At 35.9% G+C, this 12,446-nt stretch overlaps 1 pseudogene; it reads right to left on the minus strand.

Annotated features, from left to right (window-relative positions):
* On the minus strand, positions 1-3,654 carry LOC149011060 (receptor-like protein 49; annotated as a pseudogene).
* Between the last annotated feature and the right edge of the window lie 8,792 nt (positions 3,655-12,446).

Below are 12,446 nucleotides of genomic sequence, written 5' to 3' on the forward strand. Positions count from 1 at the left end.
AAGAAAAAAAAAAAGTTTTTTTCTTGGGGAATGAAAGGTGAAACATATGAGAGGGGGACAAGAGTGAATATAGAGTAAGTATAGAGGAGAGAGAATTTTTTTTCCAAAAAATTAAAGATACCTTTAAGGGGGAACAATGTCTGACTCAGACCAAATATGAATATACACAAACATAAAAACATAACAAAACACACAAGGGAAATTTTTTGTGTGGTGCAGTAATGAACTGATTTATCCAAGTTGTGGATATTGATTCATTTCCTCCTATTGTGGCATTTGATTTTCCTTCATCATTTTCTCAGCTTCGATACCATAAACGTAGCAATGAACTGAGAACATTTGTTTTCTCTCCAAAGTAATTCTCGTCCAACAACCAATCCAATTATAACACCAGAGCAATATCCTGCCAATGCAAACCTCCAATCGAGCAAACATGTTTCTTCATCATCATCATCTCCTTTTTGGATTGCTGATGTGGGAGGTAAAACTCTGCACTTCTTCGTTAAAGGGAAACCACATAATCTTGCATTTCCTTCATAGGAAGCATTTGAAAAAGTGTTGAATTGGTTCCCTTGTGGAATAATTCCTGTTAAGTCATTGTAAGATAGATTCAAGACTGCAAGGAATGTCAAACTTGCTAATTGCACCGGGATGTCTCCAAAGAGTATGTTTCTTGAAAGATCCAGTGACTCAAGTCCCCTTAGTTTTCCCATCGAAGATGGAATATGACCTGTTAGGCTATTTCCAGACAAGTTGAGGACTTTCAATGCTTTTAAATTTCCCAATGCATCAGGAATCTTTCCTACAAAGAAGTTGTTGGATAGATCAATGGTAATGAAGGTGGTTAAAATTTTATGCATTTCCAAGTATATTCCCTTCTCAATAATTACAATTGTGTCTTGATAGTATGCAGAACTATTTGTAATATAATACAAATCGGACATATCGTCGTCAGACATCATAGCCTTCCAGTGACAAATGTATTGCAATGGTAAATCTCCACTAAAATTATTAAAAGAGAGATCAATGACATGTAGGCTTGGGAAGGGATGAGAATGAGGTTGGACAGGTTGAGCAATTGAACCAGCAAATCTGTTAGACCTCAAAACAAGAACCTGCAACTCAACAAGGTTTTCCAACCAACGAGGAAAGGTACCATTCAACTGGTTGTCTGAAATATCCAATAAGGTGAGTAACTTGCAGTTGCCTAGTGATCTTGGAATTCCTCCTTGAAAATTGTTTTTGTTGAGTTTGAGGGTATGCAGATTGCACTCATCTTTGAATAAATCAGGAATGGGTCCTTGTAATTTGTTTTCTTCCAAATTTAGCACCCCCATATTGCTTTTGCCGAGGCAAGTTGGAATGTTGCCGCTCAATTTGTTCTTGGACAAATCCAAGATATCAAAATTTCTTACTTTGCAGATTGAGGAAGGGATTTTTCCAGCTAATTTGTTTTCTGAAATTGAAAAGAGATAGGTGGTTTTAGAGAGAAGGGAAGTGAGACTCCCTAAGATATGGGAAACAACCTCAGTATCATACCTATCAAATGTATGGGGAGAGCATGGTGTAGATGATTGACATTCTTGTATCATGTTTGAGTGAAGATCAAGTACTTCTAACATGTTGAAGGAGTGATTAGGTAATGGCAATTCCAAACCTGTGATCATGTTGTTAGAAAGGTTCAGATATCTCAAATTCTTTTTCCATATCCATTTGGGTATCTCACCACCAAGTCTATTACCACCAATATGCAGAGCATTCGATTCCTTGATATCCTTAAGGAAATCTGAGAATTTTATAATTCTATTTTCAGAAAGGTCTAGACTAGTTAATTCCTTTTGATTCTTGAGGAAATTCCTTGGGAATTCACTGATGTTGCAAGAAGCCAAACTCAATTCAGAAATTTGAGCACTAACAAAATTGATGTCACTACTATGATTATTGTTGGGGAGACCATCATAGGAAAGATTTATATCCTCTCCTAAGTAGCTAAAGTCATTGAGTGAAAGGTCAAGGTATGTAATTGTACCTTTGATCTTTGAAATTGATCTCATCAGGTCTTCTCCTTTCAAATGGTTGCCTCTCAGAATAAGTTGTGAGAAAGAAGAGGATATGTTATGAACAGGAGGAGGCTCATTTATGACTCCGTCGAATTGGTTATTGGACAAGTCCAATGACCGTATTGACGGGAGAAAAACAATGAAGAATGGATGGGCCCTTGGAGTAAGTTGTTGCCCAACCATAGTGACATAAGATTGGGAAGCCTACCCTTGGAAAAGTAATCAAGAATTTGACCACTCAAACTGTTGTCTGAAAGGCTCAATCCATTTAAGCTGGGTAAGATTAGCAATAGAAGGAGGGACTAATCCAGATAAGTTACAATCATCGACATATAATTCCTCCAAAAACAAGAGGTTCCCAATTGAACTCGGTAGAATCCCTTGGAATTTTGTCTGGCTAATGGACAAAAATTGAAGAGAGGTGTTCATTTGAGGGAATTCTGGAAATTGAACCAAGAGGAGAGGATTATCAAGATAAGTCTATGATGCTCAACTTGGGTTGAAGAAAAACATTGCTTGGGAAATCTCCGTAGAATCCACATCTAGAAAGCCTAAGGACAGTGAGAGAAGTGAGATTCATCAAAGAACTTGGTATTGTAGAAGTGAGATTCTCATTGCCACCAAGGTCTAGCTCTGTCAGAAAACGAAAGCTCGATATTGATGCATCCAAGGGACCTGTAAGTGAACAATAACTCAATGACAACACATGAAGGTTAGGGAGTGCAGATGATAAGTGATGACACCAATCCCTATTTATTTGAGATGACAAGTTCACCCCACCAAGCCGGAGTTCTCTTAACATGGTTAAGGTTTGGACGAATGCTCTCAAATTAGGAATTTCAAGTTGTGGCAATAAACCCCTGTTTGTTGAACCATACAAAAAAAACCCCGTTTGAAGAGAGGTCAAGTGAAACCAAATTGGTAAGGTTGGAGATTTCAGATGGGATTTGACCATCAAAGTAGTTCTGAGAAAGATCAAGAGAATCCAACTTGGTGAGGTTTGAGATTTCAGATGGGATTTGGCCATGAAAGTTATTCAAAGAAAGATCAAGAGAAACCAATTGTATAAGTTGAGACATTTTTTTTGGGAATTGTCCTGAAAAAAAGTTACCTGAGAGGTTGAGATGCAATAATCTAGAGAGTCTTTCAAAGCCCGATGGTGCAAAGTGATCAAATGTGTTCCATGAGATGTCGAGCATTTGAAGGTGAAGAAGATTGAAGAGGGTACTATTGGAATGGATGGAACCATTGAGCGACGAATTGAAGAGAGCAAGGCCAACTACATGACCAGTAGTGGCATCGCAAGAGATGCCTTCCCAGAAGCAGCAATCAGTATTTGGCTTCCACGAGTTGAGAGATGTAGGATAGTTTGAAGAGACATGGTAGTGCTTTTGCTTAAATTGAAGCAAAGCAGAGCGCTCATCATGAAGACACAAATAAGAAGGAGAAGGAGAAGAAAGGAAACAAGGCTGAAACAGAACTAGTAAGAAAAGAAGGAATTGCCAAGACATACTTCCTTTCTATTTCTTCAAAGGAACTAATTAAAAAAGGTTTGGCCGGGTTTTGTAAATGTTGGACGATTGATGCATGAAGGAGTTCTCCTTGCCACTTATTTATAGACAAACCATGAGAGACAATCTTTAAGAAGAAGAATCCTAATAATAGAAACGTTTTGTATGTAAATACAGGATATATTATAAATTATTTCCATTTTCTAAATTATGATGAAGATTAGTCACATTCAGTCATATATAAATTTCAAATAATTGCCGGTGACTTTGACCTTCACTCTTTGGCCGTACAACAAATCAATGACAACACTTTTGTGGTTGAGAATTAAAGTCATTAGCTAGTGAGTTGAAGATGCCTTACGTACCTAGTTGGTTTGAGCTTTCAATTTCGGATTTTCACAAGCAATGGAATTGTGATTTGTTTTAACATGAAAAATCGAGGTTTCTTTTAGAGTGATTTAACAATGGATTTACTTTTCATATCAAAGTGAGCAAGTTTCATGTGCACTGACCACCTCATTCACCGTAAATCATTAATTAGACTAGTGTTTAAATTCAGGCTAAGTGTGGGTTAGGAGGAATTGGAGTCATCAGGACTGAGTTTACATGATGATGTAGAGTGTGGATCATCTCCCCTGACGGGAACACCCTGTGCTCCGCTGATGGCTTTACAATCACAAATTACGTGGAGCTCATAAATAAAAAAAATAAAACATTTAAAAAAAAATCCCATTAAAAAAATAGTTTTCTCAATTTCCAACCCTCGATAGGGTGTTCCATATACTCTGATGTGTTTCATTGAAGATTATCAACACATTATTGACTAGAATGACCGGATCATTCCAAGTAATGCCATATACTCTGCTGTGCTAGTCTTTCAAAAGTGTGGAAGCCTCTAGGCATGAATGAATTGGAACAAATAAGACAAAAGGCAAACTAATAATGGACGAAAGAGAGTGAAAAAGAGAAGAAAAGAAACTAATGCATCTAGTTGCTGCCAGCTAGCTTTCTTTCCTTGACCTTAACTGCATGATGGGTCTTATGGGGTGAGGCTAAGAATCAAATCTTGAAGAATATAAGACGTGAACTTAGCTTTAAGACTACCAAAAGAAGAACTTAGGAGTGAGTGACGGGTCATCTAAGCAAATGCTTTAAGACTTCTTAGTGGGTGGCGGGTCATTTGGGCAAACGCTTTATGACCCCTTAGTCAATGGTGGATCATCTGGGCAAACACGTTTTTTTTTTTTTTTGGGTAAAGGGAACGTTTTAAGACTTCTTTGGCATGAGAAAGTCATTACAAGTTTGGAAGATGCCTTTCCTTGTGTTTTGGAGTCTTCAAATTTACATACGCAATGCAATGGTGATTGTCTTTTAACATTGAAAATCGAGTTTACTTTTAAAAAGAGTGATAACAATTAGGGGTATAAATGGATAATCGAAATTTGCTTCCGAATTCGCATCCACATTCGTTTAGGGTTATCCAAGTCCGTCCGATTACTAATAGGATGCAGATATGGTATACCTCTTTCTTACCGATTATTATCCGTCCGATAAAAATTATCCAATTAATTAGTTACTTATTTAGATTTATTTTTCTTCTTTTTATAAATTTTTTACCTAAGATATGTGACTATTTTTCTAGATTTTATACTAAAATAGCTACCAAAGTTGCTAAATTCTTAAATTTCAAACCTAGCTCTCACAAATAAAATGGTAAAGATGTAAACAGCAAGTCAAAAACTTGTATTCAATCTGTATTCATGCCCACTTAGAAGAATCTACTTAAGAAAATGATTATCGGATTATCATCCAAATCCGACTAAATCCTTCAGAAAACCGATAGAATATTATCCGAATCCGTCCGAATATAATAGGATGTGGATATAGTATTATTACCAATATCCAATCCGAATCCGAATCCGGTCCATTTACACCCCTAATAACAATGGAATTACTTATATTTGCTTGGATAAAGTTATATATTTTCCCAATCTTCTTCTAGTTTTTGGTGCCTTAATATACTTTTATGGTGGATGTTGGGGAGATAAAAACAATTGGGGAAATTTGGTTACAGAAATTTAGGACTTTGAAATGAAATAGGATTTAATATTTATGGATTTCAAATCTGTAGACTCATGGTTTAAAAAATTAACAATTTTATACTTGGGTGGTATCCCCGTAAATCTATAAATTTCATCCATTTTATACTTAGGTAAAATTCATGAATTTCACCCAATACTGAAGAAAAAAAAGTGAAATTCCTAGATTTTGTAAATCTATGGATGTTTAACAACCACAAGTATAAATCTCTTATTCATGAATCAAGGGATTTCAAAGCCCTAGATCAAGATAACCAAACAGGCCCTAAAAATGGGAAATTATTAAAGTAAAATTTAAGATGGTTAAACCTATGGGAGTAGGACAGATGAGTTAGAGCTGGCCATGGTTAAAATTTAAGATAATATGGTGTTCACATATTGAATAGGGCTACAAATTTGATACGAACAGCCAAATCCACCTTGGCCTGCCTTGAGCTCAATTGGGGACTAGGTTTAATGGATTAGGGTTGAAAATTAACATGCGTTAAGAGTTTGAAGTTGGGCTGAGTTAATGTTGAGGCCTCAAGCCAACAGTGAAGCAGCCCAATCCTGTATGTAATAAGTATAATGTATATTTTAATTGTTAAGAGATTATAGGAGTAGCATATCAAAATGTATTTTCTCAAATTACCTTCCACTCTTGATTCATCTCTAATAGAGTAATATCTTAGAATGCTAGAACACACCATATACGGTAAGAAATTTCGCTAAATTTTGCAGAAACTTGCCAAACTTTCTGTGTTTCGACATATGGTGAAACAAAATCACAGGCAAAATTGAAAAGTTGTAACTTACCATTGAAATGCAGGGGAAATCTCCAAGATCTCAATGAAGTTTCAACAAATTTAAAAATTTCACCAAAAATCTTTGCCCTAACTATAAAAAAGGTTGAATTCTTAATAAAAAATCCTAAATTTTCTGCACAATTTCGGAATTTTAATGGTTTCACTGAATAGCGAAACCCTAGTTTCGGCAAAATTTTACACCTTGGAACACACCCTCTAAGAAAGAGAAGCGTGTGCATAATGTTGCAGGAGTGAATGGGTAATGGCAATTCCAGCCAATGAACAAGTTGTTAGAAAGGTTTAATCAAACCAAGTCTTCTGTCATATCCATAGGGTATCAGACTGTTAATTCTATTACCACATATATCCAGATTACTCAATTCCTTGAGGCGCTTAACTCAATTTACTGGAACTACTATTAGCAACAAGAAAGAGAAGCGTGTGCAAAATCGATAGTGTAATATGATTCGCAAATCAAAACTATGTATTCATAAATAAAACTTTCAAAATCCAAATTGTTATTAAAAAAAAAAAGTTCCAAGGTAATATTGTTGTTCATGTGTTAGTTTTGATATAATAATATATCAACAAGATGCACAACAGAAACACAAATTTCAATGGTCTTTTTAGTAGTTAAATCTAAATCATTTGTAAAGAAACAATGGAACCTCTGAGCTATTGTCTTTGAATTGTTAAGATATCAATAATATTTCAAGTTAAAAGCACAACAAAAAAAAAATAACAAGTTTATAATCTAACATGTCATTAAATTTGAGTCATCTAACATATGGAAATTGTATGAAGCAATAAAACTACCAACCTGCTATTAAACTTGATATAAAAAATCAAGGAAAAAAAAAACAAAAGTTGAGTCATGGGGATGAAGTGACGCAGGATCAAGATCAGTGCCCGGACCAAGTTTTTTTTTTTAATATAAAGATCAACGTAAATGTCAAATTCAGGGGGGGAACCTGCCCTAAGCCAAAGAAGGGCCTTTTCGCCTTTTCGGTAGTGACAAATAAACATACTCATTATTTTGATATATTCAAAATAAAATAGTGAGCATGGAGTTGATCAATGACACTCATGTATCATGTTTGATTGAAGACCAAATACTTACAATGATGCTCATGGAGTAATCAGAGGTAATGGAAAATCCAAAAATCTGAACACATTGTTGGAAAGATCAAGTACCGCCCAATAGTATCTCATCATTAATTCTTTTAGCACCCATCTAAATTTTTTAGTAGAAATTTCATTATTCAAGCGGAAAGACCAAAGCAATAGAGCAAATATCTCTAAGCCAGGAAGTGAAGGGTAGCCAACTGGTTGTATCAACATTCAATTGAGCCTTCCGAGCTAGACTCAATTGCTTGAGATCCTAAAACAAATATAGCAATATTGTACCAATTATTGTCAAAAAGGTCTAGGGCAACTAGTCCCTATTGCACAAATTTCAAATTCAAGTTAGAAATTTGATTATGGACAAAGTTGACGTCACCACCATGATTATTGTCGGGGAAATCATTTCTATCTTCTTCTAAGTAGCCTAAGTCATTCAATGAAAAGTCAAGTATTTTAATTAAATGTTTAATCTTTGAAAACGATCTCATAAGGCCCTGTCCTTTCAAATGGTACCTAACAGAAGATGAGATGTCGTGAATAGGAAGAAGCTCATTTACAATCGCCACTGAATATAATTGGTTATTAGACGAATCCAACCACAACCCTCTCTCTCTCTCTCTCTCTCTCTCTCTCTCTCTCTCTCTCTCTCTCTCTCTCTCTCTCTCTCTCTCTCTCTCTCTCTCTCTCTCTCTCTCTCTCTCTCTCTCTCTCTCTCTCTCTCTAGAGAAAAAGCAATAATGAATGGATGGCCCCTTGGAATAAAAATTAAGTCATTCAAGAATAGTTTCTCAAAATGTGAATGAGGATATGGCGATAAGAAATTTAAGGTCTAGATTAGTCACATAAAATTTTAGAGGATATGTTCAATGGAAGTTTATTTTAGCACACTTGTTGCTGAAATACTTTTCTACACAGTAGTGTTGGACCTGATGGGCTACTAATTTTGGCATTCGGTTGGAGGTAAAAGACTTTATATGTGGCATGATATATGGGGAATTTTTCAGTCACAAACCATTCAATTTAGATTTTTTTTTTTTTTTTTTTCATGATGCCCACTTAAATTGGGCCAAAACTCTTGTATGTCCATTTAAGTGGCAAAAATTGCATGCAGCCTACACTGGCCATTTTGAGAAATTAGAAGTTATCCATTGTTATTTTTCTGTTAACTTTGAAATTGAAATGACCATTTTGTCCATGGGTGAAGGAAAATATATATATTATATATATTTTACAAAAGCCTCACGTAATTTTCTAAAATTTACAACAAGGGCTCCCTAGGTTCACCGATTCACTTGAATTCTTATTCCATGTGATGTCTTCCTCTTCGCCCGCAAAGAGGGGTTTTGGTTGCTCTTCGCTCTTTATTTTACACTTGAAGATGATGTTCCAAATCTGAAAGGGAAAACACCGGTACAACTTGGCAAGAAGGTGACCTTGATGTGTTAAAATGGGTGCCTAAAGGAAAGTGAAATTGGAAAGAAAAGAAATCAAATCTCCTAAGGTTTACATCAAGTAAGTGTCCTTAATTAAATGGTAAATATGAAACTCAAAAGTCTTAGTTTCTTAAATAATCTCCGTCTTTCTAAGTGCATGATTAATCTTTATATGCATAGTCAAGACATGCACATATGTCATCGTGCACGTCGTCACTCAAGTAATCTGGTACGTCATACATATCGATCGCAAGCATCTCAGGATCTTGAAACATAGAGGCATCTTGATCTGCAACAAATTCTATGTAATAACCCCCGTAATTCTAACTTGAAACCCGAAATACAAGTCTTAGTACGTGTGTCTTTAGTCGGAAGAAGTCGTGGGCCATCCGAATTGAAGTCCATGTTTCGGCCCCAGAATCCGTGGATTTGGATGACGTTTGTAAAGAACCTGCCTTATTTGGAGCCGAAAGAAGATCTAGTCAGAATTCGGATGGATTGGGCACGTGAATATCTAGTGCGAGAAAGTCAAGTTTGGACGTTGTCAATGAGCAAGGTAAGAGCCCTTTACATGTTCGTTAAGGTTGTAGCTGATTAGCGATCAACCATAGAGCAAAAAGCTCGAGTATTGAAGAGTACTAGATGATGGTTGCTTAAGGCGGTCGATTGGCCAAGTAGTGGCAGTTGATTGGAAATTTTGGCAAAACATGCTTGTTTTGCCATGCAACACCCTATTTAAGACCCCTAAAACCTAATTTTGCATTATTTTAATCCTTTAGACTACTGGGACGATTGCAACGTCAAAAAGCACGTGGAGAAGAAAGAGCTCGATTCGCAGTGAATTTCGTAGAGATTGGGTTGACCATTGGACTTTTGAGAAGGTTGGTTGGACTAATTTCTTATCCTATTAATTCTTCCTCTGTGGAGAGTGGTTTTTCTCTCGAACCTCTGTTGGAATTGATTGGAGATGAGAATTATTATTTCTATTGTTTTCGATTAAATCGCTGGGAGAATAGATCTTATGTCTATTTTAATAGTGATTACTCTTTGAAGGAGATTTTAATTCCAAATCTATGTTAAGTTTTGTTTTCATTTCTCATTGATTAAAGAGGCTTTCGTAGTCCTCTAAGAATGTGATTTAGATCTGAGGTCATCCCAAAATCTGTCGATGGTGGATGATCAAAAATTTGAATATCGGACTTGGAAAATTGTCAGAAAGGCTGGCGGTCGCTTGAATCGATTGATTGATTTGACCAACCGCCTTAAGCAACCTGTTGGATTCAAGAGCTTGTTTTGCAGTTGTTTCTGCTCAGTTTGAATCCTAAAACCCTAATTTGACTTAATGAACATAATTTTTAGGGGTTTTCCGGGGATCTACTGGAGTAGTTGGTTGTGAGGATTTAAGCATGTTTATCCGTATTTTTTTGCTAAGTCAGGTAAGGACAAAATTACATATATAACTGGTTGTTTGATATATTGATCTGTTTGTTGTTCTAAGCATGTCAATGACTCTATAGATTGCTATAATTACTGTTATGCTTGTTTATTTATCAATTATGAATGATGCTCATTGTAGTTTTATTATTTTTATGTTGTGGACTGTTGTTGTTTGGTGCGACTATGAACTTGGGAATACCTAACCCTATATTTTTGGCTTGGGATATCAACGATTGTGATGGGACACTGTCTATGATGCCCCCATCAATTTTCTTAGCTGTTGTCCATCATGATTAAGATGTCTAAATGCATGGTTAGGCAACCCTTACAAGCTACTACCCTTTCAGCAGGGTTATTAAAGTCAAGTGACTCGTGATGACAGTGGCTAGGTCCTGTGGGCGTCGAAAAGATGGCTTGGGTGTCGTGAAGAGGCACAGACTCACTGTTATCATGCAATGGTAGGGTTGCGTATGTTAGGGTTGGACTTATAGGTGTCTAAAAGATGGCTTGGGTGTCATGAGGAAATATGAGAGGTATCCGCCCCAATAATATGTGGATGACCATAGGGTTAAGGGATGTTGTCCAAAAGACAGTTTAGGTGTCGTGAGGATTAGCATTCCTAGGTGGGAAAAGATACTAGACCAAAATGGCACTAAGCATGAAGAAAGATATCTAGACCACATGTAGTGTGTTACCTTATGACCTTGCATTGGGTTTAGAATCCACTACATACACCAAAACTTAGACCAATGGTTGTGGTGAAAGAGTATGGACCTATATCCCATTCATAGTTGACGATGTGGACCGTATGCCTTGCCTGAGATTCCAAAAGACGGCTTGGGTTCAGTGAGGAATCAGAGTGACGAGACCTACCCAGAGGAGGGTTGGTGCATATCTGAAAGCATGTCTACCTGGATAGAGACTTGCATAGTTAGATTTCCTAGATGCATCTATAACATTGCATTTCACTTATTCATGCATTACTTTAATCCAGTGAAATTTTGGGATATGTATGTGATTGTTGCCTTACTGAGTTCATTATAACTCATTCCTTGTGATTTTCTGGTTTTTTTTTTCTTAGATGGTTATGCAGAAATAGAAGAAGCTAGCCTCACATCTATGGGAGAACCCCACTGAAGAGATACTAGAGTCGTTAGTGGGAACTAGTTATGATGAACACGAAACTTCCTGTGGATGCATGAAATGCTTTTACAGCACCCATTGACGGGAATAAAGCTCTAGTTGTTCGTCGTTGGGATAAAGGGATGAAAGAGGGTCTTATGACTCATTTCATAGAGAAATTTGAAGAAGAATACCCTAAAATGCTTAAAGATAATTGTAAACTATAATCAAAATTTTTTTATTTTTCTTCCACTATTACATTCTTATTTAATTTATTCTGTAATTGTTCTTAGGATTTTGGAACATTTAATTCCTTTATTAAATTATTGAACTATCTTTTCTTGCTCATGATTGTGGAATTATATGCCTTATTTATTATTGACAGTGTAACTAGGATCTTGTGGCTGTGGATCATACCCACGGGTTGTTAGGGCAGATCTGATACTGTCGGGTGGGGTGTGACAATTTAAAACAACAATCCACGAGGGATGAGTTCAAAAGGACTCAACAAGTAATTATATATATATATATACACACACTAGTTAGAACGTTCACACGTAAATGCACATGGACCTTCCACATTTATTTTGATTAAATTTTTTTTGTCCAAATATTTAGATTAGATAGAAAAATTTGGAGTCAAATTTCTTGTGGTAAGTGTTGTTTAATTCTAATTATTTTATTTTACAAATAGCAACTTTAAAGGTTCAGAAGAAGAGAAGAAAGAGATAATGAAGTTTTTTAAGTGTTAGCATAACTTAATCATATATATCATGTGAAAATGAAGTTTCTTTTGATTTTTAAAGATCAACTTGTTTGTTTTAAGGAGAATAGTGTACAATTTTTTTATACGTAATTTTTTATCAAGAACATC

The sequence above is a fragment of the Hakea prostrata genome, chromosome 7, assembly GCF_041222555.1.
Source record: "Hakea prostrata isolate BN-2017 chromosome 7, UWA_Hpros_2, whole genome shotgun sequence".
NCBI classification, from domain to species: Eukaryota; Viridiplantae; Streptophyta; class Magnoliopsida; order Proteales; family Proteaceae; genus Hakea; species Hakea prostrata.